At 32.3% G+C, this 26378-nt stretch overlaps 1 protein-coding gene and 1 non-coding gene across 3 annotated transcripts in view; both read right to left on the minus strand.

Annotated features, from left to right (window-relative positions):
- LOC147063977 (LIM domain only protein 3-like) overlaps positions 1-26378 on the minus strand; it is a 250523-nt gene that overhangs the window by 43338 nt on the left and 180807 nt on the right. The gene's annotated exons all lie outside the window — the stretch shown is intronic.
- Positions 1048-1181, minus strand: LOC147063978 (U4 spliceosomal RNA). The gene has a single exon (XR_015072027.1). It is a non-coding gene; the product is annotated as a U4 spliceosomal RNA (small nuclear RNA).

Here is a 26378-nt window from a genome sequence, read left to right on the forward strand (position 1 = left end):
TTAAATAAAAAAAACACCATATAACAATCACTACATAATTTAGAGACATCATCGATTGTTTACTTCACTATCTACTTTTAATGTGATTGTATAATGATCTTATTTACCTGCTGGTACACTATTTCATTAATTTAACTGGTATCGATAAAGATAACTAAATACACAGCGTTGGATGTTTGATTGGAAACGCATTAATAATATACACTAGGTCCGCCCCTGTAATCGAAGACCGCGATCTCTTCAATATCACACATTATTGCCCGTCCATAAATCAAGCACCGGCGAATATTTGAAGGCTGCCAAGAAGCCCAACTCTCTAATACTGCCCTGCGCGAATTTCAAGATATATTTGTCCCTAGAAAGTTTGCAACCAGAATGACAATATGTTTAGGTACCTATTTTGGGATAATATATCTATATTAAACATTTTACATATTTTGGTAAAATATCACAATATTGTAAAGAAGCTTCTCTGTTCAATTTCCGGTTTATGATATGTTTTATTTATGAACATATATTTTGTTTATAAACTACTAATTACAATAGCTTATACATGAAATAAAATATATACATTTATAATAATAAACGAAAAGCAGAATAAAAACATAAATATTAGTATAGGTAGCTGTTTGCTGGTAGCTAGTATAAGTAGCTGAGTTAAAAAAAGGACGTAACTATTTTTAAGAATACTCGTTCAGCTTTTTGATGATTTTATAATATTATATAAATATATATATACACCCACAGTGGCCGCGCGGCTTAAGCGTTGGACTATAACGCCGTGGGTTCCAGGTTCGAATCCTGGGTCTGGCAAGTACACATATTGTTTTTCAATTTGTGTGTGAGTCAGGGTATGGACCTAATAGGATGAGTCGTGGTTGACATCAATTTATCGTAAAAACAAAATCTGTTAATACAAACCTCTACTCTGTGGAGGCATATATGATCTTACTAGGTTCGGACATGGTCGAAAAAAAAATATATAATATGTATCAATATGATTACATTTAAAACACTTGCGGCACATGTAGTCGTCAGATCAAAATGATTTAAAAAAACACTGCCAAAGCGGTAAGTAGGTCCAACATTATATCACAAAAAAAAGGTAAAAGTTTTCAACTAGCAATAATCGCACCTCGGATAAACCTCATTGGTTACGATATCGCCACTAACAAGTAGGAATCACGCACACTCTAGTGCACGCCAACCAAGGTCTAGGGAAGTTGCTCCTGGGACAGTTTCGGCACAAAATTTAAGAGCGCCTAACGTTCGTTAAGACACCTTATACGCCTGCATAACGGGTATGGACACGTGGCGGGTGGTGGAGGAAAAATCAAGTAGGTCCAATTGTATACTGCCTTCTTATAAAATTATATTAGTAAGTAAGTCAGTGGTTGTAAATAATTGATTTAGAATCGTATTTTATTACAACGTTTTTCTTCGCTCGTATTCTTGTCCGGTGGTTGTTTGTCCGGTACAAATCTTGCAATCGATTTTTAACTAACTTCCCGACTAGCTAGATATTTAAAACTTTTAGAATATATCAGAACACGATGCCAATGCATTTTTTTAATACTTTTAGGCATCTTTAAGTAGAATTGAATTCATTTTCAGTTAATTCTGTTTTGTATGAAAAGTTATTTCGACACCATTATTGTTTGCAAGGGCTCTGGGGTCCTAGCAACTAAATTATTAATATATACGTGCGTTACTATGGAAATCAATATGACGTGCCAAGTACAAATCTTTTTGATCGTTTAAGCTAGTCAAGTCAGGTTTATATGGTGCAACAGAAAATTTAAAAACGTTGTATATAAAAAGTTCTTTTTATCTTGTAATTATTTGAAGTTTATTTAATAAAATTACTTTATATGCATAAAAATGACAGACGCTAAAAGTATATTATAAAATTCGTAAAAAAATGCTTCATTAATTATTATAAATATGTAAAGCGGTCTAAATAGTACACTTTGGTGACGAATTATTGTGTCTCTGCTAGCGGTCCCTTAATATACAGGGTTGCCCCCTTCTCCCGACTCTGGGTCTAGATGTGAGAGTGGCGGATCACATTTTGAAACCAATAATTCAAACTAGCTGACAGCACGAAACAGCTCCAATATAACGCGGCGACATTTCTACTAACGCGCATATTAAATTTTACAAATATAGTGAGATTCGTGAAACGTGAATGAGGAAACATTTATCAGGCGGCTCTTTTCCCGCCAGAAATCATAATATTATAGTAAAGCTATCAACGTGGATTTTATCTCTATCGCTTATAACAGTTTACTTAAAGCGATCAGACGTGTTCATATCTAATTGCATTTTGATGAAACTCGACTTATTAAACAATAACTCAATTTTTATTTTTCTTTTAGATATTTTTCCAAATTAGTTACCTGCTTTAAATTGTATTCTAAGATAATCACAAATACCTAATTATAAGATAAAAAGAACTTTTTATATTATATACAACGTTTTTAAATTTTCTGTTGAATTATTATGCTCAATATGCTCAAACTTGTACTTGATATGAAGTAAATAAAAAACAAACAAATATAGAATACTGAAATGTCATTTTGATTTCCATAGTAACGCACGTATATATTAATAATTTAGTTGCTAGGACCACCTCCTTAGCAATCAATATTAGTCTTTTACTTTTTATAGATTTTTCTGAAATAACTTTCCATACAAAACAGAATTAACTGAAAATGAATTCAATTCTACTTAAATATGGCTAAAAGTATTAAAAGAATGCATTGGCATCGTGTTCTGATATATTCTAAAAGTTCCAAATGTCTAGCTAGTCGGGAAGTTAGTTAAAAATCGATTGCAAGATTTGTACAGGATAAACAACCACCGGACAAATAAGAATACGAGATAATAAAAACGTTGTAAAATCCGGCTGTCATACTAAAGATACACATAAATGTAAAACATTTATAAATGCAAACAATCGAATAGAATCGTATAAAATATATCAAATTTAATAGAATACAATGTATTTTGTTTTTCCCCCTCTTATCTAGCACTATAATAGCCGTGGGGTGGATCTTGACCGCCCCAAGCAGAAATATTCACTCTATGGTTGTTTATACATTATTTTATTATCAACCAAATGATTTTACCGAATTTGCAACTATTTCCCGATATGTGTTATTTTCAACGAATACATCAACTACTATTACAATTGAAATTTATTTCGTGTGGTAACTGTCAAATATTGGTCAAAAGTCTCGAAATATTTATGTTATGGAGCAATTGTAATTTGAAATTTGACATACCGTCTAAAATCAGGCACATAATTACTTATTTGTGTCGCTAGATTTAAAAATCAGCCAAGTCCACCTTTAGGTATTTTTGACTTTTTTGTGAATTTATGAAGAACTACTGCTTTCTAACATTTCTGCATTATCTAAATTTGGAACTTATTAATTTTAAGTATTCTATAATTGAAATAATATAAACTTTCACCCTCGTGACTGTGTACTTGAGAAAAGCTGTATTATTGTATCATATTCATCCATTATGGACTTGGCTGATTTTGAAATCAAGCGAAAAATTTGTGCTTTATGTGCATTTTTCATATATCGAATGACCCAGAGCTTGAAATGGAACGGAAAGCACCGGAGCGCCGTTTCGGTTCATGAAATCCACAACATTATCGCGTAGTCTCGTGGAAAAAATAGTTTGTCCATCTGAGAGTGATATTTTTGGAGAATTTTAAGCGCTCCGGTTAGTAAATTTTTTCTTTTTCGACCGCTGGAATGAGCGTGATTTTTTTTCTAGCATACATATTTATATATAGACACATAATCCATTGTTAACTCTAAATACATAAATTGTTGACATACCGACTTTTGGCAGCTACCCCACGATTTATTGACATGAATTGATATTACAAATTACAATATCAACATGGTATCAAAATAATATAAATATAAAACATGATTAAAACTGTAAGATATTAGGTTAACTTAAAAAAAAGTTACAAGGAATTAGTAAAGGCCTTATTTTAATATTTAACGAGACTGCTTACATAAACTCACCGTCACGTAAGTGTGATATATAGATAGCGTAAAAATGATTTAGTTGGACGCATTTTAATTAGTATTACCAGTTTCAGTCAGTGCTGCACCCTAGGAGAACACACAACTGATTATTCTATTACTATTAATAGCAATATCCTTTATGCAATTTAGTAGAAACATGTAATAAAAAATGCATATCGTCCAGTCAAGTCGGAAAGTATCTATCTAAAGCCTCAATTACATTGAGCTTCTTTACGAGCTATTTATTGGCGAATTTAAAATCTGCCTGTAAAGTCGCCCAGTGTAATCATCGAATAAGCTAATAAGCAGGTTGTAAACACTCTACCGAAAAAAGTTGAAAGCCGGTCAACTTGACACGCTACACGCCGGCGTGTGGGCCTACTGCGTCTGCGCAGTAGAGCGCAGTACCAACCTCCCGGTAAAAAAACGAACTACGTTCCGTCAAAATAGTCGCTGGCTTGTGGCTTCTCAGGGAATGGAAAGTTTTGTGCGTAATCATCAAATCGCAGTAGCTGAATCGCCCGCTTTTAAATTCGCCAATAAACAGCTCGTAAAGAAGCTCAATGTAATCGTAATTGAGGCTTTAGGAAGGATTTGTCGTATATGATAGTAATTTCCATAGGTACGTGATGGAGGAAGATAAATTCGACACTGAGGTATTGAGTATTTTTTATTTTTAGTTAGATACGTGTTATCATATTTTTGTCTATCAATAGTGGTTGTTAGCAGTGATTTTTCTTAAAATACACAAATAATTTAATATTTTTTTCAATATAAACAAGGTTTACGAATATTATAATAAATTTATATTATTCCAAAAATTTTGATATTATAAATAGCGCATTTTTTAAAAACAAATAAAAAACAGTGCCGTTAATTATCCGATTCGCATAAAAATTGTGCTATGTACAGTTATTCGGAACAAATTAAGCAATTTATGGAGTAAAATAATTAAAAATGCTTTTAACGGACTCAATGAAAATTAAAAGCAAAGTATTAATGGCCGAAGTTTTTAAAGCCATTAAATTTTAAATTGACAGCCCTGAATGTTAAAAATAACCGATGAGTTTAAAGCATTTTTATTAATGGCGCTTTCAAATTGGTCGATTCTTCTATATAAGTAATGAATAATGGTAATTAATTATATTGCTGAAGAGAAAAAAACCTATTTTAATGTGCTGTTGTGATAATTAAAAATTTAAGAGCAGGGTTGGACTTTTGTATTTATTTATTGTATTTATTAGCAAAACATATTTCAAATGAGAAATAATCTTTAATTGGTATGCGCATGTGGTTGGTGGGGTGAAGACGCACCTTCGCGAGGTAAAATAATTATACATAGTTGGCACGATGGCCGCGCGGATTAAACATTGGCCTATAGCGTCGTGTGTCCCAGGTACGAATCCTGGGTCTGACAAGTACACATATTGTTTTGCAATTTGTGTATGAGTCAGATTATGGATCTAATAAGTTGAGCAAATGGCTGACATCCATTTATCGTAAACACAAAAATCTGTTAATAGATACAAACCTCTATGATCCCGTATAATCTTATCAGGATCGGACATGGTCGAAAAAAAATCTTAAACGAACGCCAAGAAACGGCTCTCTACAAGATGTCTGAGACGCATTCCGCAGTTTTTTGGACATATTGTTCAGCGCGGACCAGACAACCTGGAGAGACTGGTGGTCTTATTATTTAAAAATCAAACTGGATCAAAGGAAATTTGAGTGCATAGCGACCTCAATCCCGAATGACTGCAACTGACTTATTCACAGGCCTAATCATTTACAGACTCCTCACGTCACCTATTTGAGATTCGTGATATACGCGACTAAGACCGGGTGTGATACGGTATCGTTTGTATGCTAGTTTTTATGTCGTATTAACACTTTTTTGCTTATAATAAATACTTGATATTCCTAAATATCTATATCTCAGTGCAGCGCAGGAAAATAGACTTACAATGCGAAATGATTTTAAAATAATTTAATTATTCATTCATCTTTGTAACTTTTCACTTTCATAATATTATGTTAAGGCTTCATTTTCATACATATGATTTTCTTGTACGTCTTAATTTAAATTTTAAACTATTATAATTTATTTGTTTCACAAAATGGTCAATAATATTTTTTCTTGAATAGTTATTTTTCTGAATGTTTCCCGGATAAATAGGATAAAAATGCATACAAATAAAATTATAAATAATTTTATAAGAAATAATAATTGGCAAATGTTTGAGGGACAGTGGCGTGCAAGGGTGAATGGAAATCGGCTTCCGGCGGGTGCAGGCAGGAAATTAAAAGTCCGGAACGCTTCTAAAAGTTTCGCAGTAGTTTTTCATTAGCCTGCACAAGGAGAGAGTGGGGGGGCAATGGCCAGCTTTGAGCATAAAAAATACCCTTGCAACACCCTGATAAATATGTTTTATTCACCCATGTAAATAATATTATAATCAATAATATTATTAGGAAGTTTTAAAAGATTAGGCGCAGATGAATAATTAGTAGTAGGTATTATTCGTATTGTTTTTTTTATAATACAAATATAAGGACTCTGCCACACTGAGCAACATTGTGGATATCCAAACAGTGATCCGCAACACATATTGAATTGGTATACGTATATTATAAGGTTATACCACTATCAAATATGAAGTGTGAAGGATGCAAATCCGCTATATCGCTGCACGCTACGGTTTAACAACACGTGTTATATTACGATTAGCAATTAGCGTCATACCAACCAAACTGTATTTATGGTCAAGTAAAAATGCATTCAAAGTAATGTATAAGCAATACGCTACTACGCTTGAAATTCACAGTTTCGTGCTGCGGCCTGGCTTATAGTGGCTGTTGGCTACCTATTGATACGGGGGGGATTAATATTAGGGGGTCTGTATTTATATTTCTCTTTTTATACAAATAGTAGAATGGAAACGTTCAACACTTCCGTTACTGTATTGTAACCTTATGTTACCCAGCCGGTTAAACTGTAAATATTTCGGATAATATGTATAATCTAGATTCATTAATATTAAATTGAATTGAAGTTTTATTATTTTCAAAATCAAAAGCATTATCCAGTAAATAGATATCCGTCCGATTTAATTCGTCTTTAATAAATTATAAAGTCACACTGCAAACAGAGCGTTGCATTCTATTACGAACAAATGAGATAGATATAAAAGTATATGCGACAAAGGGAGACATACTCAATTGTAAAAAAGAGATATAAAAGTAAGGGGTGAGATCAATATAGTAGTATGACTTGTAGGCTGTGAGAATGTTTAAAAATCATGGCCCCCACAAGGGGGGGCTGACAGGGCTCTGGCCTAGGGGCCCGGCGTGGCGAATCGACCAGATATGTGAGATAAACACACATCACAAATTTGCTTTAATAGTGAAAAAAGTTGCCTGTGGCGCTATTTTACTTCAGTAGTGTTATTATATTTAAATATATGGTTGTGTGATACAATTTTTCATTGTGTGTCGATACTCAGCAACTCCATAATTCAAATGGATGTATTAAAAATACACACTAATTTTACTGAATACACCATTTAGAAAACACTACTGTAAAGCGCCATACCGACTTTACCCTTAGCGATAGATAGGGGGGCCCGCCAAAGATCCTAGCCTGGGCCCCGCTTCCGGATGTGGGGGCCATGATAGAAATACTCGTACGATTATCATTAAATCTGTTGATGCCTTGGTCATTTTATAGATAAAACAATAATGATGATGAAACCTTGTAAGATTTATTTATTTTGCCATTTCCCTTTTTATCGTCGCAAGCATTTATTTTCAAAGCCCTGTATATAGTATTTTTGAGTCTTCGTAAGATGATATAACTCGTTACTGTAAATCAGCATCGTCAAAATGCAAGCGAAATTTGATTTTGACCTAATACAGAAATGAGTCAGACATTCAAATAAATAACCATTCATAAATACAGACGAAAGAATAGTAATAAGATAAAGGAATAAAACTTTGAGAGGCGTGTGATAGTAGTTCTTTTCCCACTCCTCTCCCTCACTATCGACTTCCGTTGATGAAAGTAGCCACCCCCCGTCTCACACCACGCCACTGCCCCCCTTCTTTCATCTCCTGGACACTTTCATTATTAAAAAAGTCCAGTGGCAGTGAGCGGGGAGGGGGGCGCGCGACTTTTTTAATTAAAAATTACGAAATTGATATAAAACCCCCGCCCGATGTGTGCTGTCAACACGGCCCAGCCGTAATGACCGGCCGTTAAATTAAAATTTGATTTACAATATTAAAAAAGTTTCGCGGGTCGGATGCACGGTGGCGTCGCTTTATGCGGACGTCGTCGCGACGCTTGCATTTTATATAAAAAGGGTAGGGATTACTTTGAGATACTTTTTTACGTCACTGACATTTTAATAAGTTTGCTGGTGGATTAGAGTAATGGTGCCTACTTCTTGCGACCGTCAATGTCGCGAAATGTAGAAAATTAACTTAATGTAACGGAACATATGGAAATACTATATTAATACATATTTTTATATTTTATTTTACCTATGGGCATCCTTGAGAGTATAAATTAGAAAATCTTTAGTTACGAGATAGTATTAAAATTAATGCGCCGGCTAGACGGCAGCGACTTGCCTACGCGGTATAGTTTGTGCAAAAAAACGTCCATACACACGGGCTTCTTGATACAAACCGGTTTGCGCAGGTAAGCTTGTGGTAAAGCATAAGCGTCTAGCCGCGCTTTAGATATACCTACTACTACATCAGATTTTTTTTTGAAAATACATTTCTAAATTTAAAGATTTTTTTAGAATATCATAGTATAAAACATTTACAAGACTATAACTATTCCCATACTATTATGACGGTATCCTAGGACCTAGGTCCTAGCGTTAAGCAACTGATTATGCACCATAAAAGTGTGAACATAATTTTTGCAATAATCAGTTAAGTGAAGGCTGAAAGTGACACATCCTAAAAACTTTTTTTTATTATTCAATTCAGCTTACCTTAGCCTTGTATTTCCACTGTAACTTAAAAAACAATAACTATAATGAATTTAAGTAAGTGGGGCGATGATAACTAGGCAGATATTGTTAAAAACTGCAAAAAACGACAACGCGTGACATCACAGTTTGATAATAGCGGCCATGTTGTTTGGTGGATAACTATTTACTGCAAAACGGATTTGTCCATTAATTAATTGACACATTTTTTAAAAGATGGCAACACAAACCGAATTTGACCACGATCTTTTTTGAGAAACGTATAAAACATATTCATATTGTCGTTAAACCGAAAAACGCAAAAACACAAAAGTGTCGCTTAACTGGTTACGGCATAACACCGTCCAGATAGTAGTTAGTTGGGCCATTTATATTCGCATTCGTTACTTCTTTCCACCAACCTCAAATTCCCAAATATTGTCACAAGACCACCAGTTGCGGGTCATGATCGACCGTAATGAAAGTTTGGTTTAGTTACTCCAAGACAATCGACACGCCTAAGCTTGTAAAGCTATCGCGATATATTTGATAAGTACGATACGATAGAGGCCATGTTGACTACAGAGTTATTCATAAAAAACGTATCTGTTTGACCTTCGTTGCACTAAATCTGTTACGGATTGAGTGAACGTCGCGTCTATATCATTCATCCTAAACTTATCATCATGATTCGTCAACCTCATATCATCCATCAACAGTGGTGTACCTTCAAGTGCCGCGCACCGGGTAACCCAACAAACCATACCGCGCGAGTTATAGTGCAACCAGACCACGGAGCCATCATAAACACCAGCAGCTATTCTTAACAGTTGACACTTCCGCACGTTAATGTTATTTTCGTTGGTCCGAATTAACACGGAAGCCATTCCATACACAAGGCTGTTATCAGCGGTTATCCACAATAATTGAAAAATTCGTAATACAACGAAAATTTAAGTTGGTAGACATGCGTCTGAAATACTTCTCTATTAGGTCAAAGTCAGGTATGTTCGTACCGGCGTATTTATGTTTTTTCGACCCGAACCTCAAAATGCTCGAATTTTTAATTGAAACATCAAATATAACATAACCTACAATTGTATTAGTCATGTCATCGCAGCATGTGGTAAAAGAAATATTATGTTAACACTGGTCACTCGATATTTTGACAGAACGGGGGAATCTATAAATTAAGGCAGCGGCCGTGACCAATTTACTTACAAAACAGTCGCATCTTGCATCTTGCATCTCAATTCTCAATATGTAATTGACGTACTCGCTCTAAAAGTTAACACAGCCAATTGAGAGGCTGTTGAAAGATAGCACTTTTTGACAGTTCAGACGGTTAACTTATTGTAATAATCAACTGCCTGAATACATAAAGTGATGTATGTGATATATTTATCACATTGATATGTTGGAATAACCTCACTGAAATATATAGTAATGTATGGCAATTGTTTTATAATATAGCGAAGCGGGATTTGCGGTATATTGCATAGATTAAGTAATATTGTTAATAAAATAATTATGGACAGCCACAGGTTTTTCGTTTACGATTAAGCTGATCGTGAAGAAATACGCAATATTAATATCTGAGTCTGTCTATTAGACGTGTCCCCCGACCCCCTCCGATGCACCCCCATTCCCCACTCAGTGTCAAAACTTCTTAATACGTTTTCCGTGACGCGGGAAAATTGAAGGCAGCCCCGTCGCAGGAGGATAGGGAATTTTTCGATCGGAACTTACCCGACTGGCCCCGATCGCCTCCGACTCCCCACGATTTAAGGAATTTAAGGCGCTTTTCGTGTGTTTATGGAAGATTGACAGTTGACTTGACAGCTCGAGTGTGCTTTAAATCTCATCTATTTTAAACACCACTTTCAATACCATGTAGTTTGTTTACATTCAAAATATGAAATTATGAACGAATTAATTTAATGGTAATCATCACCGCTCAATGAATCTATACATAAAGACTTGTTTACACGGGCTTAATACTAATCCTTAGTACCCGCTAGTCACAATATCCACTTAAAACGCCAAGGATTATTGAATAAGATCTTCATGTCTACGTGTTAAAACTGTGAACTAATAAACCACTCCTGTTTTTAACCGCACGAGTTCCGGTTATCGACCAATTGTCCACGTGTTGAAACTGTGAACTAACAAGCCCCTACTATTTAGTTTGTCGCACTGTGACTACAGCGACTTCCGTGTATCGCCTAGATCTTCTTGTCGGACGGTAGAGTTTAGACGAGTCGACAAGTAAAAGTGTATGGTAGCATTATAGCACCATAATATCATGTTTGTATTCTTATTTGTCACTAAAAATAGTTGGATAAGAGTTTACACGTGGCAACAAGTTGCGAGTGCAAGTGGTTTTATGGCGGGGTTTATTTAATTAGTATTCTGCATGTACTAATAAATGATTAGAACTAAGCCTGTAGAAACAAACCTTAATACACCCAAACAATTCACGGAAAATTGACCGCGGGGACTAATCCATCACACGAAAAACTAATGTAAATATTTTTCCATTTATTTCACACAGTATTATTAAAAATTATGGTGAATGTACTATTACTGGTGTATAGTAAGAATTGATCATTAATTTTATTTTACATCACATGGAGTAAGCAACAGTTATCTTTAATGAATAAACCGTTTAATAAAATTAATAAGTTAATAAAAGTTTATACACCAGTAGCTATACCTAAACGATTATAAAAATATGTATTAAATCTAATTATGGGTTTCAAATGCATCCCCTAAACGTCATACTGTAAGGATATTTCATAATGGAAACAGTGCATTACCGCACAACTCTCGGACATATTGTTATTATTGTATAGAAACTCCAGCTTTTTCCATTCGAGAAGAGTGACAGGTGAAAGAGAAAGCACGAGTACCGAGCGGGATGGCCAGCCAGCGACTGGAACCTTCGGTAATGGGATTGTCTTGTAGGGATGATTACAATGAAGCACTCTGCCCGATCACTCTTCGGCTGGGGGAGACGGGGGTAAGATACGGGTGTGGGGTATTTCGGGATTCAGTTTAAAAGTGAACGCTGGTATGTTTTTTAGTTTGTATATGTTTGGTTTTAATTTTTAAATTTTTAGATTCACTCGATATACTATTACAGGAGCATCTTAATAACAAAACCTGCCTAACTCCACGAACTGATTTGTTGATAAATAGAAAAAAAATCTTCTATTGACTTAATTAATGAATGAATAAATTAAGAAATAAATAATAATACCATACCCGGGGATTTAATGTGAGAGCAATCTTTAAAGGTAATGTAGTATATATATTTAAAAATGCATTTTAATTGGTATTGAAACCGCTATTTACATTTAAGTAGATTTTGATAGAGAATCATGTGGATTAAAGTTGTTTTGAAAGCAAGTATAGTATCCTGCATAAAATGACATTTCCTTCTATTGTTTTATAATTGGGTAAAAATACGATTATTTTTGTTAATGATGTCATTAGTTATTTGGATATGAGCTTTTTGCGTAATTGAACAATTTTGGATTAGAGTAGGTTTTGAAACTAAATACTATTTATAACATGCCTTATACGTGTATTTAAGGAGGTTAATAAAGTGAATGAATATTTGTTGTGTTGATATAAAAATAGAAAACAGTTCGGTTTTAAAATTCATACAGATTAAACAAATTCTACATATTATTATATTCCTGAATCTTGTGAATTATTATATTAATGAAAGAAATCATATGTTTGTGATATATTTTGAATTATAGGAGCTACACATGTGTTTAATAAGTTTGCATAAATATATTTGTGTAGCGTTCAGTTATTTAATATAGACTTTATTTTTGATGAAACAGAACGGGCTGAAGCAATCAATGTAAGAAAATTTATATGCAACGCTGCTGTAACTATTTTTACCCGTTCCATATCAATTTAAAAATTTAATTAATTGGCAGTATTATTAATAAAACTATTTTTGTTATAATGAATACATGTTCATCATCATTATCAGCAATAATTTATGAATTGATCTCATAGGAATGGCATGAGAAAAACGCTGAGAAAAGAAAGAGGAAGGACAGGACACACGGTGAAAGTTATATAAATTAAATAAATATAAAAAATAACAATATTAAAATTATTTTCAATTTAAATAATATTATATTATATAGTAATACATATATATATTCATTTTTACCACAACAAAGGGCCATGAGTTTCAATGACAGCAGTGTAGTGAGACAACAGAGTATTTAGTAATGGAAGAGAAACAATCACAAACACTGGTCTACTAATACGCACTGGTCTACTAATACTAATACAAATGACCATAAATTAATATGAATAATAAAATGGGATCCATTAACAAATTAACATTTTATTATGTTTTTAATTGTAGATACCTAAGTAAATATTTATGTTTGACTCTAAATATTTTTGGATACATATTTCTTAATTAAGTCATTTTCAAATATAAATTATCAAAAAAATTACTCAAATTGAAAACTTCGTATTTTTCTGCTTTTTACCTCTGGTATATTAATTAGTGTATTCGGTGTGTTTTTCGTAAAACTGTTTGATGAATTTTCGAATTCCATGAATGGAGTGTTAAACAATTATCTCAAAATAATATATTTTTAGGGATACATATTATTTTAAACGTTTGTCAGCAAATATGAACGAATATAGGTTATCATCTGATGCCACCCTCTTTACCGCATCGGGTAATTAATTACTGTGAACTTAGAATACAATAAGAGTGAATATTCGACAAGTTTTGCCCTTGTCAATGCAATTTTCCTAAAAGTGCACAACATCCCTAAAAAGTTTCGAAATCGCGGAAAGTGAAAGTGCCGGAAAGGGTTGAAAGCCCGCGGGCTCAGTGGCGTAGAACAAAATTTATGGGCGTTCGCTGTTCTTAAAACAATATTGAAAGGCTCGCAGGACGCCCCTGCTCCGGCTCTTATATGATTGGATTCTTCGTGACGTAAGGACTTGAGAGAGATATAAATTTCTGGATAAGATTTGCAGATTCATGTGTTGTGTACACTTCACAGGGTTGGTAACTTGAGACATTGTACACTTACGATTACAGTGGACCTTTAGTATATATATATTTTTTTAATAGCAGTATACATATTATTATATTAGTACAAACGCGTTACAAACACCCGAGTTCATGAGCAGACACAGCAGCCTTCGGTGATTGAGGTAATCACGAAGAGACGTTTTACATGGCTGGGATATGTGTTCCGGGTGCCGCCAAAGAGTGCAACACTTTGTATCTTTGTGTCAAAGCCTCAAGGGTTCCGTCGTCGTGACCAGCCCTCCATATCCTTGCAGCGGTGCTACAAAAGCGATCTACACAGGTCTACAATGGCGGGAGGCGCAAGAGTTGGCGATGGATCGAGGGAAGTGGCGCGAACTCGTGCTTGCCCTATGCCCCAATCGTGGTCGTGACAGGGTGAAAGAAGAAGAAGATATTATATAATAAACTTTAATAAACATTCATATTATGTTTTTTTAGTTAGTTTTGAAAGAAAAACTGATTTAAATATATATAATATACCTATAGGTACGTTTTTAGCAACTTATAGGATAAGCGTTTCTCAAACATACGATATGCTATGACCCTTTTAGAGACATAGATTTTACCCCACGTTTGATGAGTGATTTTTAGGTATACGGATTTTTGTCTCATGTTAACGACACTATACACAATTAAATTAGTAGACATTTCTGAGTACGCAAAACCAAAATTATAGTATTTTTGACTTATTTTAAATATATATATACGTAGTATAATTATAAAACGGTTGGCAACGATGATTTCAAATCACTCGTATTTTATAAAAAAAAAAATGTTTGACAGCGCACCCTTTACATTTTTTTCATGTGCCGTCAGTGCTACGCGTAGTGCAGTTTGAGAACACTATTATTAGTTTATCGATTATAATTACTACAGTTAATTATTTACCTACAGTTTTATTATAATCTACCAAAAACATGAGAATTTTTAAAACAATTTAATATTTGGTAATGTTCGTTTATGAGAAATACAGCGGCAAACACATTTTTAAAATAGCCGATATGCTGGATTATTTGTTAGGTTAACCTAACCAAACCTAACCTAAACTAACCCAAACTAACAAATAATCCAATATATCGGGTATTTTCAAAATGTGTTTTCCGCTGTATTCCTCATAACTAGGGATTCCAATCCCGGGCTATTTTCGATACCTATGAATCCCGGGATTGATAAACATAATCCCGGGATTTCGGGATTGATTTTTTTTATCAATTTGTATGGAAAATAAAATAAAAGCGAAAATATAACAGAAAAAATACTTTTAATAAAAAATAACTACATTAGAAATAAGCTGAGTTTGAATGAAGTTTGATTTACACCCATGTGTAGGTAGCCGATTCATTTTATTTTTTCACATAAATTATTAAAAATGAGAAAGATTGGAAAAAAACAATGCTTCGCACTTTTAACAAAGTAATTCCACCATGATAGCATACGTTTTACGGCAATTTCATATTTGCTGTCTAATTAGATTTATGAAGCGGAAAGGCCATAAGTACGCCATGATTATTTGCTTTACTATTTTAAATTTCGCTAATCCACTCATTATGTCTTTACTATCAGAAACAGCAATCTCATATTAAATTCACATTATTATTTATATTACAATACTATTTACTCCATTAAACTTGTGTATTTCTAAGATTTAACGTATACAATATTAACAATAAATGTCTTAAATAGAATGAATTATACTAGATTTATTTTTGATCGATTTTATCAATGTTATTTGTAAATATAAAAATTTTATATAAACAATGGAAAAAAATGCCAATCCCGGGATTGTCAATTTGTAATCCCGAAATCCCGGGATCAGAATTTTGGCTCGGGATTGGATTCCCTACTCATAACCGAACAGTACCTAATATTTAATAATAAGTAATATTTTGCTTATCTTTATGATTAATATTGGGTCCTTATATTTTTCCAAAAACTATTAATCAGTTTATTGAAACCAATGTACTTACATCAATGTTATATATGACATATATGTAGGTATGTTACTACGTTACTTTTGAATACTTCGAATGAAAACAAATTGAAAAAAGCCAATTATTTTCTGGTTAATGAATCCCGATTCAATTTTCCTTTAAGTTTTAATGGACGTCACTGCCAGCGCGATATACTGAATTGACATCGGCGGAAATGCAATTCTCGGGAAATCCCGGTCATTTCCGGGATGATCGCCAACCCTATCGGTGTTATGGCGAGCAGCATTACGCATTGCGTAACTTTCGATGTGTCAAATGGTATTTTTATGCTGTCGTTGTTTGGATTGCAAACGTCTCCCTGTAAATTGAATTGAATTATTGATGGGTACTCTCATATTATATTTCTGCACCGTTTGTCGCTTGTTCGTTGAGAAGTTAAATTATATTAAACTAGATGGAAAATCTATCCAAGGATGTACGATAAATATTTATTTTTGTTAACTATTATGCACTTTATGCTTGCTATATAATTTTTAAATGTGTCTCATGTAACATAGCAGAAAATACCTAATAATATGAACATAATATATAATAAGAAAATACATAATAACCTAATCCAATCAGTTATTTTACCACTGCCAAGAAAAATGTCTTGCATGCCTAATTAATAATTAATGTAACCACCCTAATGGCCAGAATGTCTTCTAAAACCTTTCAATAAATCTTATTTATACTTTTCAAAATGTTCCCCATATTTTTTAAGAACCATACCAACATAAACATATTAATATGAACTATTGTTTTTTCAATGCATACTGCAAGTGATAGCAGCGTTATTTTTGTTTTTTTTTTCATCTGTCGTATCATCATATTTTGACTTCAAAATAATGTTTTTGAAATTGGAACTGCGCAGAAAATCCGTGGGTGTTTCATTCAGGCTTTTAAATTTGGAAAATATAGATTATGTATAAGATATGTTGACGTGCAATGGCCTAACTCGTCAGTACTTCTTTATTTTTCAACCTAACCGGTTCGGTTGATAAAATTCAACTTGTGCTCTTTTCGAATTTTTACTTTGGCGCCTTAATTTTTTTCTACTCGCGCCGTTATTCGGCTAAAAAGTAGCAAAATTAATACTTTTAAACAGTTTTCTGATTACAACATGATTCTGGAATACTTTATGATAAAATTAGTTGCGTAGTGAAATAAAATAGAAAAAAAATCCAATAATTTATATGTTAACATAAATTTTTATGTTAGGTGAGTGATCCAGGCGCAGAAGCATGAAAAATATTCGGTTTTTAATGTATAAATAATATATTGTAAAATACGGGTATATGCAATCAATTATACTTTAGAAGAAACAAATACTCAAATACTTCCTAAATACGTAAAAATGCAAAGTATAAATACTCCCGCGAAACTTTCTAAGTAAACCTCTTTTTTGAGACATAAACCGTGTTTTACCTCAATATTCATATCTTATAATAGTTAGTGGAAAAATACTTGTTAGGTTTACATGGAATACATAATAATAAGAAGCTGTACGTAAAATAATTTCAGTTATACCTACATAACTTTAAAAAACTTAACTTAGAGAAGCCTTCACGTATACGAATTTATTATTCCCACACATGTCGTACACTTTTCCATGTAATGTCAACACATCATAGTGACACTATCCAATCTCCGAGTTTTCGACAAACGGAATATATGATTACATGGAGGCAATATGCAGATGCATGTTTAGTATGAAGTGGGTAACAAAAAAACTGGTTTAGCCTCCTATGCCAATTTCCTCTCATAGGAAATGGTTCGCAAAGGGAGGGTAGAAGTTCGTTTAATAGGCTGGAGAGCTTTCAAATCGCCTTCACTTATTTACATTTAAAATATTGATAGGTACGCTATGAGAATTTATTTTGTGTTTTGTGTTTGTAAAAATGTTTTGTTTTGGCATTGTTGGTTTTTTTAGAATAGTTTAATATATTGAAAAGCGTGGATGGAAAAGAAAAATCTGCCTAGACGGGCAGTTCAGTAATTATATCAGTAAATTATTTAATTGTATTTATATTCTGAATATATTAGCCATATAACTTAGGTACTGATAGATTTTGGGATAGTTTAAACTTAAAGCTCTCTTCAGTAAAATATTATTTTAGCCATTCTATCTCAGAGAGTACAGAAAATACGAAGTTAAAGAATTATAATAAATGAATATAATTAATGAAATTGTGTATACATACCAGTGGCGAAGGTTGGAGGTAGACTGTTAAGATTCGACATAAATAGTGAATACTAAACTTTGTTAGTTATATTTATTTTCATTGAACTAACATTACAATTTAAAGATGGTGATGGTTAGTTTATAAAATTCCTAAAACAAACCATAATAATTGTATAGGTATACTATGGACGATCCGACATAAATAGTGCACACTTTTTCACAGATACTTATTTGTTTTCGTTGATGAATTAAGAATATAATATATTACAGATGGTGTTGGTTAGTTTTTTAACATTTATTAATGCCTAACCAAACCATAATCAATAAAAAATTTTCTTCTATCTATAAAATATCTAAAATTATGTATAGTTTAATGGTATAGTTTTAGATATTTTATAGATAAACGATTTTTTGTACTATTATCTACTATGGTTTGGATTAGGCAAGTTTTAATTAAATTTGTAAAACTAACAAACACTATCTACACATTGTAGTGTTAGTTCAATGAAAACAAATACGTTTGACTGACAATGATTAATAATATGCACTATTTATGTAGTATCTTAACAGCCTACCTCCACCCTTCGCCACTGATACATACTGTGATCAATATGCGGTACTTATGCATTCCAATTGGTATATCACAATAAATGATGTTTAAAAATGTCAGAATAAAGTGAATATTATTAAGTGCATTATAATATTGTTTTTGTATGGAAATATATTAAGCTTTCATTTTTATCGTGCTAAATTTTTTACATACAAAATATTAGTTAGGACTATAAATAAATATTTTCATACTATTTAAAGATGGCGGATAGTTTTTCAATTTGTAATTTCATTTACATTACGTACTGATGAAATACAGTGCGTAATAAATTTTGTATTTAAATATATTTTTAGAAGTCGATGTAAGCCTTAAATAACAGAACATTAGTATCAAGTTTTCATTACTGATACTGACATATTAATATTCTTTATTTTTAATACTATTACAAAAAACAAATTGTTATTGTCCTACGCTCATATTATAGGGAACATTATAGGTTAGACTTGTATATTGTATGTTGAAGTATATCTATACAGGTTACATGAGTATAGCTCGTTTACTCAACATTTTATTGCATATTGAAAACGACACCTTAGGGCATCTGGGAGAGAGATGTCGGAAAATACATCTTAGATTTAAAAGCTTCTGCTCTATGGTCCTCATAGGCGAGCTTTCTGCAACTTTTAACATTTTAAAAAGCGCTATATTAATAATAAAAAAATCTTTACAATTGCTTACCATAATCTTATCATATTTTACATTAGCATTGATAGTTCAATGGGTAGTGGTTTTTTCTATAGTATTAATGTTTATATTGCAACCAATTTTACTGGTACGACCTTCGTGATGCCCTATCGGATCAAAACGGATGTGATGTTTCATTATGGTGTTTATGAAGAGTTTTCTTCTTTTGGTTAAGTATACTTAAATCTATTCATTTGTAGCAGATCATCAACGCAATTGACACTGAGCCAATTACGGAAGTTGTTGAGTCAAGTATACATGTCAAATTCAAATTTATTTATTTAAATATAGCAAAGCCTACAAATTAAAAATTCAAGACGTCCCTGTTGAAATTAATCATATTTAGATATTATTCTTGCAAAAAGTTATGGCGGAAATATACCGCATTTGCATTAGCTATAAGTTAAATTGGATTATAGCTATTGTTATTGGCTATAAGCCAAGAGATTGGCTCGTTTTAACACTCCTCATTGGTAATGTAATTTATCCAGAAAATCATAATCACACCCCGATAAGCTCGAGCCATTGATATTGATTTATCTTCTAACTATTTTTTTATAATGTCAAACAGGTCAAGTAGTTTACAATTATTTTTATTAACTGAATTAATTCGTTATTTAAGCATTCACTTTCTCTGTATATCTTATATTATGCCTTATGATATTATTATGTAATATTTTTTGTATATTGGATGTACTTTTTTTTACTATTATTAAGTGTATAATGGCTAGGAGATGAAACAGGGAACCGTAGGGTAGGTTGGTTTGACTCCAATAATAAGAAGGTTGATGCGTGCATTAAACGAGCCCTAGTTTTATTATCTTCTTCCAAATAAATATTAATTTAATTATTACAGATAAGTTTACAGATTATAATTTAGATGAGTGAAATCACGATATGCGTTCTGATGATTACGAGTTCAACCGGGCGAAGCAAACGATAACCTTACGGTTGAATCTTTGATAACTGAATGATGATGTTGCTTTCTTCTACTGATTGTTTTATATTGATTCGGTACAATAGAAAATGCTGCTATCAACTACTTGAATATTTTTGATAATCATGCTTTTGAAGTTTATTGTGCAATGCATGATTCGTTTCATAAATTATAAACAATTTATTTTAATTTGAACAATTATGCAGTTTTAATAATTGCGCAAGATTGATTTTCATACAAACAACTTTTATGCATATCATGGTAAACTTACATAGCATTATTTCTTAATTTGCGATATTATTGATTATTATATTATTTTGCTAAATTAGCTTTCTGTTGAAGTTTGATTGACTCACATAAATCACTTGTTTTGCAATTTTAACAGTATTATGTTGCAAGATACATTGTAGTTATAAATTAATGGTTTCCTGCCAAGTCATGCTGGATGGTAGGGTATTCACCCTACAATACTATTGCTTTTTTAACGCCCATGTCTACGTCTTATAATATCGTGGTTCCCGAGTTCGAATCCCGGGTCTGGAAAATACACATACTGTTTTTGTTTTTGTGTTTGGAAAAACGATAGAATGGTATGTAGCTAAAATCCATATCTCGTAGAAACAAAAATCTGTTAATACAATATCAACTTTGTGGAGGTCCATATTATAAATTTCTTAGGATCGAACATGGTAAAAAAAAAGTTTTCTGAATATACTATAATTTATGAGATGAGTTATTATGAGAATCCATGTTTCATTTATGAGGACGAGGTGAAAGTGGAATAAGATCTGGACACCCAATGTCTAGATAGCTGGATTACGTCATAGAAGATTTGAAGATGCCCGTTCAAAATAATTTCAATGCGGCAACGTTAGATCGTCTTGGATGGAACATGTTTTTGAAAAAGATCAAGATTATACAGATCTTTTTTGATATAAGTAATGAAAATTCTCATGAAAATAATGTGATTATTTTTTATATTGATAATTAATCCAAATAAATTAATACGTTATGTAAATTAATGGAGAATGAAAATATGATATTCGGTGAACAATATATATTTTAAAAAATGACGGCGCTAACGAACGTCAACTGCACGATAGATAGCATCGCAATAATAAGTACTTAAGTTATGCAAATACGTAATTTCAAGACCGCAGAATAGTGACTTCGTCGGTGGGAACATGACAATATTATTAATATACGAATAAATGGAAACATTGCTGGAAAACTAAGTCAGTTTTGAAAAACATATAACAAAAGTTTGAGAAGCAATACGAAATAGAATCTACGCCGTATATTATTCTCTGTAGCAGGGCTTTTCATTATTTTAATATCGCGTGTCAATATATATACAAAAATAGAGTATTTGATGATATATTGTATGATTATAGCTTACATGTATTAAACATTTGAGAACATATATAAGTATAATTTTATAATAGTCTAAAAAAATAACTGTCTGTAGTATTTTGTACATTAAAGTTTTACTATGATATTTTCTACTTCTTTCTCTATGCTAAATAGAAGGGCGGGATTTGAAACTCCACAAGTGTCATTCTCTCTCCCCTCGCAAATCTCCACTTTCCAATATACTATAATAATATTACCTTCGTATTGTATTTAAGTAAATAATATAATAAAGAGTATTCTACTATGAACGACATAATGTAAAAAGTAATGTTTGTTTAGTATATAAATAGTTGTACAAAAATCTTGACACTTAAAACTTTCCAGTACTAGGGTAAATCCTTTACTGCTTGTTTAATATAACAGTTTAGTATATAACCAGTAAGTAACTACACATTACTCTGTATCAGTTTGCCATCGTATAATGTTCATAGTGCCCGAAGGAAGGTGAACACCAGGCTGGCATAAAAGGATTCAAACAAAAAAGAACAAAAACTTAAATAAATTTGAATTTGAATTCAAATGCCAATTTCCCCACTTGATGATATTATTATTATAGTGCAACAGAATAGACAATAAAATTCACACTATTATTATATTTTCATGACGTCATAGTGATAATTAATTTTCTTATATGTAAGTATATGTTTCTTATACTATTTGGTTTTTGAGTTGAAATAGGTATTGCTTTTCTCGATTAATTTTCTTCAATACCATTTTTTTTAATAATAATTATTGCTCTTAGTTTTTAAATCAATATAATGAGTAGTAAATTTATATTTTATTAATTTCAACCGTATAGAGCTTCGAAAACAGTGATGTTTGCGACGAATACTGGGTGTGCGGTGTGGTATGACTTTAGGAGCAACGGGGAGATAAGAGAACGCACGAAGCAGCCTCTCATCACACTGAAAATGAAGAGGCTACGTTTGACCTGGCTCGGCCACGTACTGCGAATGCCAGAAGAGAACCTGGCTTGCCTGTTCTTCAAGCCGACCGGATTCCAGTGTCCTGGAAGGCCGCTAAATACTATCTACAGAGTGTATACGGCGGAGCCACAAGATGCTGGTTTGACCTGGAACGAAGCAAGCGACAAGGGTTCTTGGAGGCGCCGCGCGGTGTCCATATGCCCCAATTAAGGGGAGGATATGACCAAAGAAGAAGAAAATTCAAATGTACATGTAATTATCATTAATACGTCTAATTGATGAAATTATGTAAAGATCAGTTAGTAGATATAAGATTTCCTAGGCAGTGACAGTGAAAGGAGCTATATAACGGAAGGTAGATGTTGTAGAAAGAAACATTGTTTAAATATTTTTAAGACTCACATAAGGTTACAGTATTTGATGTTGATATTTTTTACGAAATTTAATAGTTTTGAGTAGTTGATAAATAATTCCACATAAATGTTACCGGATTTTATGGAGGTTTTCATTCAGAAGTAATAAAGAATGATGAAGAAGTCTAAACGTAGTAAAAAGCTGAAGAGACTACTTATTCTAAAATAGAGTGTATCATTTTGGGGGCCGAACAGTAAATTTGATTGCATTTATAAATATTGTATGTAATCAGTTGGATGTATCTGGCGTATATTTTATTCTATTTATCCGTTCGGAAAATTTCTCATGGATTGAATATACATTAGCGTGATTGGTAGCGACTGCCCTAGCGATAAAACAAAGGAACGAATTGATACCGTAGCATACTTTTACTAAATAAATAAATATAGCCATATAAATATTATAGTAAATACGTAATGATATTTCTTAAAATATATTTAATAACGAGCATTTAAAACTTTATCCTTAGAGGATAAAAATACACAAAGAGAGAAGGCAATGTCCCGCTACATGAAATCAGTGCCCGTGCGTTTCGTTGTATTTAGGGAATCCAATCCCGAGCCAAAATTCTGATCCTGGGATTTCGGGATTAGAACTTGACAATCCCGGGATTGGCATTTTTTTCCATTGTTAATATAAAAAATTTATATTTACAAATAACATTGATAAAATCGGTCAAAAATAAATCTAGTATAATTTATACTATTTAAGACATTTATTGTTAATATTGTATACGTTCAATCTTGGAAATACATAAGTTTAATGGAGTAAATAATATTTTAATATATATAATAATGTGAATTTAATATGAGAGTGCTGTTTCTGATTGTAAAGACTTATTGGATGGGTTAGCGAGATTTAAAACAGTAAAGCAAATCATGGTGTACTTATGGCCTTTCCGCTTCATAAATTTAATTAGTCAGCCAAATATGAAACTGCCGTAAAACATACGAGATCATGGTGGAATTACTTTGTTAATAGTGCGAAACATTGTTTTTTTCCAATCTTTCTCATTTTTATTAATTTATGTGAAAAAATAAAATGAATCAGCAACTTAAGCATGGGTATAAATCAAACTTCATTCAAACTCAGTTTATTTCTAATGCAGTTATTTATTACTAAAAGTATTTTTTTCTGTTATATTTTCGTTTTTATTTTATTTTCCATAAAATTGATAAACAAATCAATCCCGAAAGTTTCGGTATTATGTTTATCAATTCTGGGATTCATAGGTATGGAAAATAGCTCGGGATCCCGGGATTGGAATCCCTAGTTGTATTGTATTGGTGAGTGAACGTATATGGATACAAATATAACCCCGCAACACCGATTTTCTACGTTATTTTTTCTTTTCGATATAGACTAACAATAAAATCGATAAGTAGTCATAATATGGATAGGTAGTGTATAGTATATTAGAACAGAAAAATATATACATATAATAAAATAAAAACCATAACAGGGCGAACAATGTAGTAGATTCTGCAAGGTAGAAAACAAAATGCTATCTTGATTAGAGTAATACAATCATTAAAGTTTTAGTATGTTAAGTCAGTTACGTCGAAGTGAAGAGCTAATATAGTGCTGATAGGACTTCTATACAAAATTCTGCGAGAGCCACTGAACTTGTTTCAGTGGTTGATAGCTTTAATGAAAGCTCTGAGTCACAAGAAAAAAAAATGTATGAAAAAATCTGTCGGCTAATCGAGCGACAAAAGTCAAGATAGTACCTCTATAAATAGGTATAATGTAAAAATGTGTTCAACTTGAAATCATTTTTATTTATATTTAATCGAGATTACGCATAGTGAAAGTCATTCACTCGAGTTTGAATTGGGTCTAGCGCGAGAAAACCAGAAATTAAATAATATGATAATGGGATTACTGCCAAAAGTTGGCAAGTCTCGAAATCGTATTATGGAGTAATTGAGATATGAAAAATTTGACATTTATGTACTCTCTAAAATCCCGCATAATACAAATACCTCTGTGCTTTATGTGCATGTTCTATACATATCGGATCGCCTTAATTTTTTAGCATAGCAATTTATATAATAGACACGTAATCCGTTGTTAACTTTAAATACCTAAATTATCGATTTACCAACTTTTGGCAGCAACCTCACGTATATTACTTTACCGGCAACAAGTCGCTTGTTTGATATTTTTGGACAATAATCCAGACAAAAATGTATGTTAACTACTAGCTAGTGCCTTCCCCGGTAAAATTGAAAACTTTAAAAAAAAATCTTGCAAATTGTAAAATTCATATTCTATTTATTTAATTGACAAATATACGATTGATGTTTAATGTGTACGGGTACACCTTTTAAAAATAAATATTAAATATAGTTAATATACTAATATAATTAATATCGATACATATTCTATTAAAAAGGTAAAATGTCCATGACCGTTTTAGATGGAAACAAAATAACACACAATGTCGACAATAAGACAAATGAAAACATTATTTGTTCTTATATAACTCAAAACGTTTGATGATAAAAGCTTTCTCGAAGTTAATTTTGATTACTGATAAAATGTGCGAAGGTTGCACTCCAATCATTATTCCCAACTCAAATCATTACACGGAGCTTTGACGGAGAAAAAGTTGGCAGTAAAGCTCCCGAGTTACGCGCCACTCTCCAAGTCTACCTAGTGCCCCGTGCAATTATTTAGGGAACGTATTTCACTTCCTTACAGCATTATTAAGCTTAAAAGGTTTCTGGGATACTTGTCGGGCTTTGAAAATATCCTAAGAAATTCATGTAATAGCAACGTACAACAGATGCAGTCAACCTGGGGCACACGGATCAATTCAAGACTTTATAAATAGTTTATATGTAATTATAACATACTAACATACTCTCTTTATTCACGTCATAGTATTGCATAAGAATCGCTAATTATTTGGAATATTTTGAATCTACTTCTTTCATCATTCTCTATTATCTGAAAGCCTCTTTTGATTATTATTATAGATTTATCAGCTAAATTCCATCACCTGGTCACTCCACCTCATTGGCGTCAACCCTCTGCCGCCAAATGATTTATATTTAAATTAATACCAATATAACAATGGTAATAGGAAAATAATAGTATATTAT

Source organism: Rhyacophila brunnea, unplaced genomic scaffold, assembly GCF_057557595.1.
Source record: "Rhyacophila brunnea isolate RB1 unplaced genomic scaffold, BYU_Rbru_1.0 scaffold_8, whole genome shotgun sequence".
Lineage (NCBI taxonomy): Eukaryota > Metazoa > Arthropoda > Insecta > Trichoptera > Rhyacophilidae > Rhyacophila > Rhyacophila brunnea.